This window comes from Cavia porcellus, unplaced genomic scaffold (genome assembly GCF_034190915.1).
Source record: "Cavia porcellus strain 051 isolate PalLab524CR breed Dunkin Hartley unplaced genomic scaffold, mCavPor4.1 scaffold_4, whole genome shotgun sequence".
NCBI classification, from domain to species: Eukaryota; Metazoa; Chordata; class Mammalia; order Rodentia; family Caviidae; genus Cavia; species Cavia porcellus.
Genome location: NW_026947487.1, coordinates 84,463,871 through 84,478,604, shown reverse-complemented (window position 1 = coordinate 84,478,604; position 14,734 = coordinate 84,463,871). Strand labels below are relative to the sequence as shown.

Here is a 14,734-nt window from a genome sequence, read left to right as displayed (position 1 = left end):
GCCAAGCTCTGGACCCTGGAGCCTGGGCAGCGATGGTCACCACCATACACACATGTACTCTGGGATAACTGAGGCACAGGGCGGAGGTCAGACAAGTCGTGCCTCAGCCCAGTTGGGGTTGTATCTTAGGTGTCTGGGGTCCCTGAAGCAGAGGTCAGGGCTGAGCCAAGAGTTCCACTCCAGGACAAAAGAGAAAGAATCCACAGGTGCGTTGGCCTGGGTACTGGGGATTCACAGCAGGCTATGACTCTCACTGACCATAACCGCTCCTTTTCACACTCCCTGACCCCAGCGAACCAACCCTGTGATACTGGGGATCTGCAGGGAGGGAGTACAGGCAGAATCATCCACAAATTTCAGCAGATCTTATTTGCCTGATTTATGGCCATGCTTCAGGCAGTATGGTGTACACAGTGGGTGCTTAATAAATATCCAAATAAATAACTTTCACTACTTTCTGAAGGAAGCATAAAAGTGATTCCAAACCACCCTGCCTACTCAGGTCACAGTTGCTCCAGGTGAGAACAAGGGGATGAGAGGGACCCTGCCTCGACCCATCCCAATCCACCCTCAGCAAAATGAGGACCCTGACCCAGCACCACCCAAAGACGGTGGGGTGTGGGGAAGATGGGTTTTTGCTCAGTGGAGCAGGGAAGAAAACCCATCAGTCCCAAGCAGATGGTCATCAAGCCTGATGGTTAATGCCCCTCAGCCTGGCTTCGCCATCCATGTGCTCTGGTTCCTGGGATTCTCACACCTAGGTGCCTCTCTGTCAGACTTTTCTACCAGGTGACAAAAACCTGGTCTGCCCTGGCTTGCCACAAGGACCCCAGATAAGGCCCCCGAGACAGCTGCATGGGAAACTACTCTAACATATCCCTATGCTGCCCCCCATAATAGCCACTTTCTCATCCCTGGACTCCTGTGTGACCTTGGACAAGCCACCTGCCCACTCAGAGCCTCAGTTCTCCCATCTGTGTAATAGGAGCTGCAATTTCAAGAGCCCAGAGACTGACCACTCTGAGGCTCAGTTTCTCTTGTTACCAAAAGACCAGTGGCTCGGAAAGGTTCCCCTCCTCCTGAGCTCCATCCCCTGCCCGGACACCATCCAGTTCATACACCCTCTACTCTACACACCCTTCCACAGCTGTGCTCAACTGGGATCCAGCCCAGTGAGCTACCCACCCTCTGCATGAGCGGGCATGAACACATGCATTCGGGCACACACACACATATCACACAGCACTCCTCCTACCTGGGGGGCTGTTGAGTCCTTGGCCAGGTACCAAGTGCCAGTTGGGGGTCTTGTGAAGGATGGGGTGCCTGGACCACCTTGCCAGGTCCACCTCTGAGGTTCAACCTGCTGGTCCCGGTCCTGCTGTCCGTGAGCACAGCTGGTAAGTGGGTGTGGGAGGCCCAGGTCCCTCTCCTGCTCTCCTGCCGCAGAGCAGGGCGGCCGCCAGCGTGAAAGGAGCCAGGGGAGGAGCTGGCTGGCTGTTTGTGGGGGGACACCTCCTCCTGCCCCAGCTGGGCTCCTCCCTCTTCAACAGGCTGGGCTGGGATGACAGGATTGAGTAGGTGAGTCATGGATTTCTCAGAAGGAGGGGGTAGAGCGGAGGCTGTGACCCTGGGGGATGCCCGTGACTCAGCACTCGGTGAGGGGGAACCTCGGCCTCACCAATCACCATCCATGCCCATAGGTACCAGCCTTGAGGGACAGACATGGGCCGGGGTGATGCTGCCTCTTCACCCTGTATCTGTCTCTCTCCTGGGGCTGTTCTCTCAGAAGTTTCCCCAGAAGCCAGAGTTGCCACGGCAACAGGCCACTCAGATGCTGCCACTGCCCACCCCCCACAACTGGCCCTTCCTGAGGGAGAGTCCAGCCTCCTTGGCAGCGATCAGGAGCCGGTGCTGACCGGAAGGCGCGCCAGGAGGAAAGGGGTGTCGGCAATCTGGCAGGAGGCCATGCAAGTGATCACTGACCTAGAGTCTGTCCTTCTGAGCAAAGCTCCCATGTCACAGCTCCCTAGGCATCCACAGTCCCAACCTGCAAAACTCAATTTCTAGGTCCTCAGACCCTAGAGGTCTCTGGAAATGGCCTTCTGTAGTCTGTCTGCCATGCCAAAGGGGGAAACTGAGGCCTAAGTGAAAATCATTCCCAGTGATTCCAAAAGGTCCAAGAGACAAACGTGGAAGTGGGCCGATGTCCCCATCCCCTTTCTGGATGGCTTCTGTCACTGTCAGCTGCCTGCTCCCCTGGGTAAAGTTCATGGCCCCTCTAGAGCCTGGTGGGGAAACTCTGGAGAAATCTACGCCCATGGAGTGGGGACACCCGTGTGCCCCGCTTCTGAGCAGGGTGGATAATGACTCCCATGTCCTAAGTGCTCAGATTTCTCAACATAACGAGGGCAAGTGGTGACAACAGCAATAATAACAGTAATCAGAACACCGATTACACTTACTGGCCACTTACTGTGTTTCAGTGTTTTCCCCACGCCATCTCCTTAAGTAGCCACCTGACCCCTTAATAAATATCCCCTGGGAAGGTGGTAATGGACAAGGCAAGAAGTGAAGCTCAGAGAAGAGAAGCAACTTGCCCAAGGTCACACAGCTGGGAGCTGGAGAGTTTTCCTAAGCATACATAAACCCTGCCTCAAGATGTACAGTGTGCTCGCTTCCTGCCGCCTCTCCCACTGGGGTCTGCATTCTAGAAGAAAGGCCTGGCAGAGCTGCCCATGAGACATGCTGGCAGCACCAATGGATGCTTTCCTGGCAGCCTAGAAGGCAGATCTGCTGGAGATGAACTGTACCCCTCACCTGCCTGCGCCAAATTAAGCTGCAAGAGGAGGAAGGGCAGAAAAGCCACACACGGGCACCATCAGGTTCCAGCGCCAAAGCTCCCTGAAAGCTGTTCTGTGCTCCCCAAAGTCACAACTCCACTGTCCAGGCTGTGGCAGGGGCCTGCACGATGCCATAGTGGGCTTTTGGTCCACATGGGATCTGCTCCCAGCTGGACCACATCAGGTCCCGACTTGTTGCCAGGGGATGAGGGACCTACAAACTAGGGGGCACAAGTGAGATTTCCAGAAAGGGATGGGAATCCCTGGCATGCCAAGACCCCAGCAGGTTGCCTCAGTTTCCCCATTGTTGACCTTTCAGGGCATTGCCAGATGGCAGCTGAGGCAGCCTCAGCTGTATACCCTACAGAGAGTGCTGGCTGGCAGGGCTCAGGGGAGATGAAGACACAGTACAGTCGAAGAAGAATACTGTTAGGAAGGAACCCAGGTCTCAGGGTTGCCCAGAGCTGCCAAATCTGAGCCTGTGGTTTAATAAGATACCTGGGGGGTCCAGTCCCTGATAAGCCATGACAGGACTTCCCTCTGACTCCAGGGGGTCAAAGCAGCCATGGTGGGTGATGGAGGCCACCTGGGGCCTTGAAGAAGATGGTCACAGAGGGGTGGTGTGGGCCAGAGTCAGGAACAGGAGCCCTACCACAGATGGGAGATTAGGGACATAGGGGAAGATGTCAGAACTTTCCCTAAGTGTGGGGTACAGGCATGGGAGGCAGGGGATGCTGCCTTGGGGCACCGTGAAAGGGGAGTGGCCCTGTGGTCCTGTGGCATGTAGGGGAGACACGTGACCCCTGTTTCCAACAGCCAGCTGGAGAACCTTGTAGGGCAGCCAAGGGCTCTGCTGGCCCAGAGAAGGTCTGTTACTGGCCGGTGTCGGAGGTGAGAGCTGGTGCAGGGAGCAAAGAAAGCTGAAGCAGTCCCTTGGGGGTTGGGGGACAGAGGTGAGGATGCAGTGCGGCTATGATGTGTGGCCCAGACTCTGCACTCAGGCAGCTGGTTTCCACCCTGGGCTCTGCCACCCAGGTGACTTGAGCAAGCTTCTCTCTCTACCCTCCCGTCCTTCCTTGTCAGGTGAGGACATAAATAACACCACCTATTGGGCACAGAAATGAGGCCACATAGACAGGCCTGGGACAAAATAAACACCCTGATGGCATTGCTAGGGCGTTGTCATTCAGACCAGCAAAGGTGACAGAGAAGCAGTGCTATGGAGAAGGAGAGATCTTCAGGATCCCAGGACAGGGTGAAGAGGCCTGTCCCTTCCTGTGACTGAGATGTGGGCCAGGTCTGGGTACAAAGCGGAACATGGGGCTGCAGGCAATCAGCCCTCAGGCCCTCTCTTACCCCAGAGTGACTTTTGGTGTGAGCCAATCTCACCACAGTAAAGAGCTGTGCCTGCGCTTGGGGAGGTGGCTACTGCTGCCTGCCCAGAAGTGGGCTCTTACTGCAAGGGGGCTTCCAGTCCAGTGTGTAAGGACCAAAGGCCCAGGCCCCCACAGTGTGCAGAGCCCTCTCCCATGCAGCATCCTCTGCAAAACAGGGATGACTGGTCCACTTAGCAGAGATAGAAACCGAGGCCCAGAGAGAAGACTGTTCCGAAGTCAGCAGCCTGTGCGCCAGACGCAGGTTTCATGGCCAATGCTCCCAGCCACCTCCCTGCTCATTCCCGTGGGAAAGCCTCCTGCCCACAAGCGTGGGGGCAGCACAACCCCGTGATAAGGCCGCCGTCTCCGTCATGCCTGCCCCAGGGCCCAGCAGGGACGGCAGTGCCCATGTGACTCAGCTACCCTCACAAAGGGAGCTGTGTACCCTGTGCCCAGGCTGCCTCCCTCCAGGGCCCAGCCCCCAGTGGGGAAGCGCAGGGAGCCTGACACAGCCACGAGGAGGAAGAGCAAGAGCTACCTTTCTAGGCCTGTCTGGTGGGGACTCGAGCCCAGGTGTTGGGTGCAAGGAACTGATGCCAGGTCCAGTGGTGGAATGAAAGGTCTGGCAACAGAGAGGTGAGGTGGCTCAGGTCGACTCTGGCGTCTGAGACCTTATTTGGAGTTCCAAGACCAGTCTTCCTCCCAGCGGCTTCCTGGGGGCGGGGCCGGCAGATGCCCCTCCCACCTCTACCTGCACTCCAGGTTTTAAAACACTGCTCCCTTTGGTCAGAGAAGAGGCACTCTCCAGATGCCCACATGCCGAGCAGGGCCATTATGTCCAAGCCGCAGCACTCCTCTCAACACCTTTCCCTGAGAGTTCCAGACTCAGAGCCCATGGGTTCCTGTCCTGTGACTTTTCTGCCACAGCTATGCTAAGGAGACTTTGCCCCACTGCCCACAGGAGACTGAGGCTCAGAGAGGGAGGCCAGCCTGGGATCACAGAGGATGGGAGCCAGGATCTGATTTTAGGGCCTGTTTCCTCCCCAGTACCCTCTTCCTGCTTCAATGGCATCTTGACCAAGGGCAACAAGTGGTGGCCTTGGACCTGGTGCGGACAGTCTTCCTCCCCCGTGAGCACCTTGTTCCTGCCTTGTGTGAAGGTGGCCAGTACAAAATGTAGCTCCTTAGACAGGTTTGGGTTGACTGGGCCTCCAGGGGCTGCCCCCACCTGCTTCCCAGGAGGTGGGCATGCCTGGGTGCCCAGCTGCCCAAGGCAGAGGTAGACGGGGCACATTCTGTCTCTTCCTAGGCATGATGGAATGTATGAACTTCCCAGTGTTACTTGGCAGGAGGGCTGGATCCAACCAGTACCACCCTTGAAGGTCACTGGCCATGCCGAAGCCCCTGAGCCTAACCTTGAACAATGTCTCTACAGCCAAAGTGCATGGCTTCCAGCCTGGGCCCCTCATAGTATGCAGGGTAGGGTGTCCAGAGGCCTGAGTTTCTCCCATGAGACTACACCACAGGGTTGAGGCCAGGTGACCAGGATGGAGCTGCACTGCTGTGCCTCTGGAGCCCGCAGTGCAGCCACTCCTCAGATGGGACCCCAGTGACCCAGTCAGTGTCCTGCTCAGAGGATCCTCACCTGGGAAGCTAAGCTCCTGAGACTAGGGATTCTGAACCTCTCTTCACCCATCTGGATTCTCCTGACACTGTCCCAAAGTCCCCAAATAGCCCATTGTGGGATCTGACATCAGATGGTCCCGACTGACCTTTTTGTGCCTCAGTGTTCTCAGGCGGACCATGGAGACGTGACCTATACCCAGCTTAGAAGCAAGAGTTCTTGGCATCTTGGGGTTGCACATTCTCTACTCACTGGGTTCTCTTTTAAAGCACAAATGTCCCATGTGTGGGAACAGAGGCGACTCTGACTCCTCTATAGGAATGCTGCCCTGGACAAGAGAGTCCAACCCTGGGGTCACCAGTATCCCCCATACAGGCCATCCCAGCTGCTGCTAGACAGTTGGGTCCCTTCTGTCGGTCACTCCCTAGGTCCTGACCTGGAAGGTTTGAGTGGCAGCTGCTGGACATCTGTCTTAGGTCAGGTGCCTCTGGTCAGTCAGTGAGGCATCGTCACACCTGTGCCATGATGCAAGTGAAGCCCAGAGTGGCTTAGTGACCACAAACAGATGGAACAGCAGACTGCAAAGAGAGCAGGATTTGTTCCATGCTCTGTGTGTGTGTGCGCGCATGTGTGTGTGTTTGTGTTTGGATTTTTGCAGTCTTGGGAATTGAACCCAGCCTCATGCAGGTAGGCAAACACCCTACCACTGAGCCACACCCCCACCCTTTAACCTTTATTTCTGAGACAGTCTTGTTAAATTGTCCAGACTAACTTTAAACTTGCAGTCCTCCTGCCTCAGTCTCTCAGGTAGCTGGGATTATAGATATGCACCACCAAGGCAGGTAATTTGCTCACGTCCCACAGAGTCCCTGGGGTCCTGGATCTCAAACACACACAGACACATGCAAACACGGACATGAGACACACTCAAACACACACATATGAATACACACACCCACAGAGCTGGTTGCTGCCCAGTACAACTATAATATAATGTGGGCTGTGGGGCACTTCTATTTCCTTATCTGAAACCACATTTTTTACAAAATAAAGAGCTAAATTTGTAACTATTCGTGGAAATCCCCCAGAGGACCCAACCCTCCACGCAGGAGACACCCAGAACCGTAGCCTTCTGCAATATCTCTGCCCCAGCAGTCGGGAGCCCCCAGGGTCTCCCCATAAGTGCTGGGGCGCAGATGGCTCAGAAGGCGTAATGGAGCAGTGAAGACAGCCACTCATTAGCAGGGGCTGCCTCGTGCACAGAGGGAATGTGGGGAGCCCATTTTGCTGTCCAAGTGCCCCAGGGAGCCCAGTTGGTAGACACGGAGCAAGAAGACGCCAGGCGCCCACCCGGCTCCCGCTCCCCACTGGCCCCCACCTGTGTCTGGCGGGGCTCCAGTGTTTGTTGTCAGGCTCTGCCCTCACACCTCACACCTCCCACACCAGACAGATGGAGAAGGGGCCCAGGCAAGGAAAGCAGAGTCTCCCGGAGGCCATGGTAGCCAGCACTGGCTACTTTTCCTCCGCAACAGCTCCCTGCCCACTGAAGAGTAGACTTGGCCCTCAGGGGGAGGCTCCATTTCACAGCCACCTCCTGCTCCAGGCAGCTGGGGCACAGTAGAGAACAAGGGAGCTGGGCAATGCCCCCAAGCCTGGGCCCAACCCTCCCACTAACTCCCCAGAAAGGCTAGCTGCTGCTTTCCTTGTTAAACGTCAAACAACCCAGGCCAACCTGCTCCCAAACCGGTTTCTCACGGGATCCTAGGAAGAAACAAGCTTTCTCAAGGAAGAGGAGGGGACAGGCAGGTTGCCCCAGGTGGGTGTGTGCCCCCTGCCTCCCCATCCAGGTGCAGGGTCCCAGCTGCACTCCCACCTTCAGGTCTGCCAGGTCTTCTGTCCCTGCTTGAATGCAGGGACACATCTCCCACCCCGCCAGTATCCCAGTGTCAGGATGATGGCCCATGAGCACGGCCAGCCCACACTGAGCAGCTACAGGGTCAGCACAGCCAACAAACTCAGCCTCTCCCCTTGAAGACACTCAGAAGTCTGGAGAGCCAAGAAGCACCAAACAGGTAACCCCAGGACACTGCACTGGACCCTAGGTTCGGCCAAGGTCAAGTGGCCAGGCTGGCTGCCACGCCGCCGCGGCTGACTCTTTCTCTCCCATCCCCACCCTAAACAGCAGCTTCTTACCTCCAGGTCTGGGCAGGCTCCTCTGCAGATTGCAAGTGCCACCTTTTCCCTCCTCTTCCTTTTCCCAGGACACCCAGCGCCCAGTCAGAGCGTCTCCTGGCACTCAGTGAGCCTGGCCAGGTAAGACTCCGCCTGCACGCTGGCTCCACTTCCGTTTGCCACTAGCCTGGCATTCCTGGGTTTCCCTGTAGGACCTGCGCTGGCTTTTGGAAACTGTCTCCCACTGTTGCCAGAGCCTGCCTGGACTTTTCCCTGAGAGGAAAGCATACACTGCTCCTGGATGTGTGGGGGTCACCAGCTGTCTCCGCCTGAGTGCCACCCCGGGCTGTCAGGGGAGCGTGCTGGCTCCATCTGCAATCTGCCAACACCTCCTGTGATTTTTCCCACCTCTTCTCTTCACCTGGACCCCACCTGAACCCCAGGTCCACACGCACCTGCTGCAATCAAAGGCAGACTCAGCCTTCGGTTGGTGGAGGTGGGAAGCCAAGGTGGAGCACAGGGTGGGGACTCAAAAGCTCCAGCCTCCTGCAGGACACAAAGAGGGACCCGAGGAGGCAAAAGGTGGGGACAAAGGTGAGAGTTTCTTCTTGGGTGGGGAAGTAGCAGCTGCTCCAAGCATCCAGGCCAGCTCTGCCCCCATCGGACCCACAGGAAGAGCCTGCCTAGTCCCAGCTCTACCCTTCAGGCCAGCAGTTGAGGTAAGTTCTCACACCCTGGCTCCCACTCCCAGGTGTCTGAAGGTCCCACTCCACCCCAACGCTGTGACCACTGGCTGAGCCACCACTACTGCCCAGGAGCAACCAGACAGTCATGATCATGATCGGCACCATATGGTCAGGATGGGTACCTCTGTGGGCCAGGCTGTATGGGAGGGGGGTGCTGTGGGTGCAGCGATGTTCCTGGGGACCCTTCCCTGATTTCTTCCTCCCCTCTGTCTCCTACAGCCACCAGGCACCTTCTCACTTCTCACCTTCTCGCCAACGCCCCACTGTTGGGATTATCCTTTCCTCTGCTGTGAGACACCCTGTGCAAGGCCTGGGTCCGAGCAGTGCTAGGTAAAGAAGGCAATGTGAGAAGGAAGGAAGGATGATGGACAGATGGAAGGATGGGCAGGTGGACAGATGCATGCATTTGTTGGGGGCTGGGCACTGTGATAGGCACAGAGGATATGGCTGCAAACTCAGCTCAGCTGTGAGACTGAGTGAAAGATCAATGTAGGAATGAGACCAGGGACGTGGTCTTCAGGAATGAGGGATGGATGGACAGATGTGTGGATCCAGGTCCAGCAAAGTATTGGAGGGTGTTCCAGTCCCCTGAGAAGGTGAGGGCAGAGTCATTTGCTGGCCACTGTTCAGCAGTGCCCAGGGCCCACCGGGGTTCCTGGCCCTCAGATCATCCCTTTGCTCCTCTTCCCCATGGAAATTCTTGTCTCCCCATGCAACCTCTGCTGCATCTGTGGACAGACACTCTGCTCTGCCCAGCAGTAAGTGTACACCTCCCCAGCTGAACACAAATCAAGGGCACCAGAAGGAGACAGCAGCAAGACAGCTTGACCCCTAAGGCCCGGAGTTTCCCTACAGCCCAGAGATGCCACCCACCCTGATAAGGACATAGGGCAGTCCCAGTGACTTCCTTTATGCCTTCTGCTGACACCCACTGCTCTGTTCACACTGCTGATACACACACTCCACATCCACCTCTGTCCTGGGGCCCCCTGGTGTGTGATGTAATCCCCAAGTCCTGCCACTTCAGCATCAGGACCTGAGGCTCCAAGCCCCAGGCTTGGGCCTGCTTTTCCTGAGGGCAGTTGGGGAGACTGTTGAAGTCTGTGGCTTGGGTCATCTATCAAATGAGGACACATGCCTTTGCTTTGCTCACCTCCAGAGGCAAAAGAGTCAAGAAGTTTCTTGGGCACATGAGAAATGCGTGGAGGTGGAAGCTTGGTCTCTTGCACTCCTGGTCTATGCAGCCCCTGGAACCAAATGGAACCGAAGCATCTAAACTGCATACCTGAAGGCTACAGGGTTGACTATAATCACCCTAACCCTGGCAACCACGCCCCAGGCTAAACCCACTGGGTGGATTTCCCCATCAACTTTTACCATGCCACTTGAGGCTGGGGCACTTAGTACTGTAGACCTACAGGCAAGATGAAGAGGGCTGAGGGACAGGCTTGAGGTCACACCCAGCCAATATATCTCCAGAGTTTGCAGGAGACTCTGAGGAAGCCCAGCCTTACCCTGAAAAATACCCTACCTCTACTTAATGCAGGGTCTCAGGGAGTGCATGAAATGCCTTTCCAGTCTTTCCTGTCTGCATGAAAAGACACCTTATACCTGTGCAGGACTCCAGGTTGAGGGTGAGCTCTGCATCTCCGAGGGAAGCAACAGAGGTGCATTAGGTGAAGCACTGCAGAGCAGCCGTATCTTTGGGAAGAACAAAATGGTTTCTAGGGTAACTTTCCATTCACAGGCTAATTTCCATGGGTCTTTTTCATCAGTTCCTCTATTCATCCACTAAACAAATATTTGCCCAGTAGCTCCTCGATGCCAGGCCTGTTTGCAAAAAGATTTCCTGAGGGCCATGGTACTCAAGCAGACTGTCTGGGAGTCTTAGCACGCTGGCTCATCTTCCTTAGACCAAGCTGTGCTTGTCTTGTCTGCAAACTAGAGGTGGCGGCAGCATCTACCTGTGTTTTGTGAGGATGAAATGCTAAAGTGCTCTGAACCATGGAGGCACACAGTTAAGTGCTGGATAAATGTTTGCCACATCCAAATGCAGAGGGAAATTTACATTCCTGGCTTCAGAAAGCCCCGCCTACCCTCCAAGTTGCTTCTGTTGAATGCAATTGGCCTCTATTCCTTTCATTAGATCAATAGGAAAATGTCCTGCCTTTGGGACACATCTAGAAGAAAATGGTCTACACGGCCAGATGTGGATGGGCAAGCCTATGGCTCTGAGCCAACCCCAAGATCAGCCCCGGGGGATCCCCATGCTTTCCAGAAGGGAACGGGAGGCTGATGGCACTGCCCTCCCCTTGATAAGTTAGAGTTCATCTCCACCTCTGCAGGCTTTATCACTTTCAAGCCCAGCCTTCTAGCTCTTTCAATATGTGGTCATCTCTCTATGCCCTGGCTGGGGTTAAGAGACCCGGTTCACCCAGCAGGCAAGTGCTGAGCGGGTCAGGGGTCTTCCCTCAGCCTCGCCTGCAAGATGATTGACAAATAGAGTGAGCATTTAAATTTTAAAAATGTATAACAGTAAAGAGCACATTGCCATTAATCTCCCTTAAAATACTCCCCCTGGCTTCAAGCACATCCCATGATTCTTGCCACTTTCTAAAGTAGTGCTGGAAGCTGTCTTTCATGAGTGTTTTTTGTAGCTATCTCTGGGGCTCAAATCAATTCAAAACCTACACAGCAATTTCTATCAAATAAAGACACAACAGTATAACGCATCCACACTATTGGCTGGATCTGGTACCAAGCAACTTTTGGCTCTCTTCCAAATCAAAATAGCCATGAAGAGTAAGTATTTTGAATCAGTTCAGGACACTAAAGCAGCCACAACAGTGCAACTTAAGACACTCATGAAAGTGGATTTCCAGAGCTGCTTCAGAAAGTATCAGGAACAATGGGATAAGTGTGTTTAAAACTGGACGTGGCAGAGTATATTAAGGGAGATAACGGGCTATGTGTCTTTAACAAATTGCTTTTAACTAAACCATTCGCCATAGTTTCCTGTATATGAAGACCCTGCATATGAAATGAGACTAATGGGGAACCCATCTTGCAATGCTTTGAGTCCTCAGAAATGAACAGTGTCAGCTGAAAGGCTCTCTTGACTGTGCCAGCAGTCTGAGCCCACAGAAGTCAACCCAAAGTAACAGCCTCAGTGAGTCAGCGGCAGCGGGCCACCCCTTCAGTGTTCCGTGACACTGTGGGAGCACTCCTGAAGTGGCACCAGAGCCTTCCCACATTTGCCCCAGGTCTCGAATTGACTGAGCCCTGTGGGGTTGAGGTCAAGACAACTGAGTAACCTTTTTCTGGGGCATTAGTAGCCAGGCATCCTCAGCGGCAGCACAGGAAACAGATGACAACTAAATGTCAAGAGTTTGTCAGAGACTGCAGGTTTAGAGCAGGGAAGCTCTGCATGGTGCTGACCTCTGGCCCCGAGGATGGTGAGAAACACCTCTCTCTGCAGCCCCAGAAGGGGTTCAAGACCTCAGGCTGGGACTGGGTCCCTCCTCTATCCCCACTCGCCCACCTGACAATTCTACCCACCCCATTTCATGACCCAGTTCTAGGGCAGCCCTTCCATGAAGCCTTCTTGGAGTTCTCCCTTCTTCCCTGATGGGTTCAGCTTCTGAACCTCTGAGCCCCAAAAGTCCCACATTTCTTTACCTGCAAGAATGCTCAGATCCAACTCTTTGAGCTTTGTCCCCACCAGACCCATCCCTCACCCTGCACAGTGTGATGATGATGAGTTTAATCCCCATAGCAGTCCTATTCAGGAGGTGACCATCGGGACTTCGGGTGAGAAGGATTGGGGCCAAAGATAGATAGCAACCTGCCCTAGGGCACATGGCCACTAAGTACCAGCAGCAGGCTTTGAGAAAAGGCCTGTGTTAGACCACAGATCTTTGATGTACCTCTATGCCATGCAGCCTCTAAATCAATGTATCCATTCATTCATTTGACAAACATTTGCCAACTACCATATCTCAAACTGGCCTCTGTGGGCATGAGACAAATATATCCCTGCCCTCCTGAACTTTATAGCTTGACAAAGTAGGGATTTTTAAAAAGTCATAAGGTGATTAATCAAGTAATCTAAAAAGTGAAGACAAATATTTACAAGCAACAAAAAAAGCGTGAAATAGGGAACTCACTTTTGCTGGGTAATCAGAGAAGACCTCTTAGAGTAGATGACATTTGCAACAAGGCCCTGATGGATAAGGAAGAGCTAGCTTTGGGGAAAATGGACATGGGGCACAGCAGACAAGGGAAGAGGAAAAGCATGTGCAAAATTCAGAGGACATACCACTCCAAGTGTGGAGCAACTGCCAGCTGGCAGGTGGGGCCAGAGCAGAGTCAAGAGAGGAGAACAAAGAGCAGAGATGTGCAGACAGGTGGAAGCGCGGTCATGTCCCAGAGCAGCAGGAAGTGCGGTGGAGGTAAGCAGGAGCCGAGGGCCCATTTACATTCAAGGGCAGCAGCTGGCAGACTCAGCCCTGCCCACCTAGGCCAAGGCAAATATATCCCTGCCCTCCTGAACTTTATAGCTTCTGTCCTGGCCGGGCAGAGCAGCCTCCTGCTCCTCCTCATCCCAACATGACAGGGTCTTGACAGCCAGAGAAGTAACAGAGGACCAAAAAGGAGCTCTGCAGAAGCCCCTCCCTGCTGCCACCAGGGTGCAGAGCAGGCAGCCATTCACCCTCTGGCCACCCAGCAAGCTGGAAGGCAGCATTGTGCCCTGGTCAGCAGCCTGTCCATCCTCCCACCCATTAGGCTTCTGGAGCCTTGATCTTCAACCACCACTGGCCACCCTTGTCCTGTGAATTTTGTTTTGATATGAATATTGATGTTCTTTATATTGCCAAGTATGTTAAAAATGAGACAATAAGCACATATGTTGGAACTTTATTTATTCATCAATGATGTGAATGATTTAATTTTTTTTCTGAATTTGAGAACAGAACTCACAATACTGGAATACTTGTCAGAACTGGATCGTGGCCTCCTGGGTTTTGGTGTGACTTGTGATGCACAGGGCCCACGTGATGGGTGTGCCTTATTTAACCTTATCACCTCTACTTCTTCAAGTTTGCCCAGGTGGATAACAAATAACAAATCAAGGGCTGACTGATATCCCTGGCAGGCTTGCACAGTGTAAATATCACCAGCATAGCCAATTTCAAAATACACTGAACACAGAGTTAGAGAAAGATACCCAGGACATCACACAATACAGTGTTCCTATCACCCCACTGCCATGTCAGTAGCTCTGAAAGTATGTGTTTAGCTTTCAAGGCTGCTGTAACCAACTCTCACAGACTGGAGGCTTGCACAATGGACATACATGGATGTACCACTCTGGAGGCCGATGTCCAAGGTCAAGCATAGTGAGAAGTCCTGTCCTGTGTGTCTCCCTACACTTCCAGTGGTGGCTGCAATCTTTGGGGTTTCTTGGCATGTAGAAGCATTACCCCCATCTTTGTTTCATCTCTCCATGTGCGTGTCTGTGTCCATGTTTCCCCATTTTATAAGGACACTAGTTGTTTTGGAGCAGGAGGTGTCCCCAAAAACTTCGTGTTAACTGGGTTACCTCAGTAAAGACTCAGTCACCAAATAAGGTCTGTCCTGAGGTGAGCAGGGGTGGGACTTAAACATATAAGCTTGGGAGAAGGTGTCTCCCCAGAGTGACCAACCAACCCTCTTATTTCAGTGCCGGAGCACTGAAAAGTTTGCATCCCAGGAAACTCTTTGTCCTAGGAAAACTGAATACTGGGTCATACTCACCTCCTAATCATAGAGTCACAGCCAAACAAAACAAAACAAAACAAAAACCACAGTTTGAGGGGCTGGGGAATTAGCTCAGAGGCATAAGTGCCTGCCTTGCAAGCAGACAGTCTTGAGTTCGATCCCTGGTACCAATAAAAACAAAAAAGACAAAAAAAAAAAAAAAAAAAAAAAACTAAA

At 53.7% G+C, this 14,734-nt stretch overlaps 1 protein-coding gene and 1 long non-coding RNA gene across 4 annotated transcripts in view; one reads left to right on the top strand and one right to left on the bottom strand.

Moving 5' to 3' along the window:
- The window catches only part of Adgrg1 (adhesion G protein-coupled receptor G1), a 35,522-nt gene extending 27,387 nt beyond the window's left edge, over positions 1–8,135 (bottom strand). Inside the window, exon 1 of one of the 2 annotated variants that reach the window (XM_063247388.1) lies at positions 8,034–8,135. The gene's annotated coding sequence lies outside the window, so the exon portion shown is untranslated. Of the gene's footprint in view, positions 1–1,255; positions 1,750–8,033 lie in introns of those variants that run through there. The other variant, XM_023566008.2, reaches the window with a different exon arrangement.
- A 31-nt stretch (positions 8,136–8,166) lies between these two features.
- On the top strand, positions 8,167–14,734 carry LOC106028129 (uncharacterized). 2 transcript variants are annotated; one of them, XR_002791790.2, is made up of 3 exons: positions 8,167–8,606; positions 8,764–8,866; positions 8,978–14,734. It is a non-coding gene; the product is annotated as an uncharacterized LOC106028129 (long non-coding RNA). The 2 variants fall into 2 exon arrangements; XR_010046981.1 differs by having other exon boundaries at positions 8,167–8,866; positions 8,978–9,088; positions 9,918–14,734.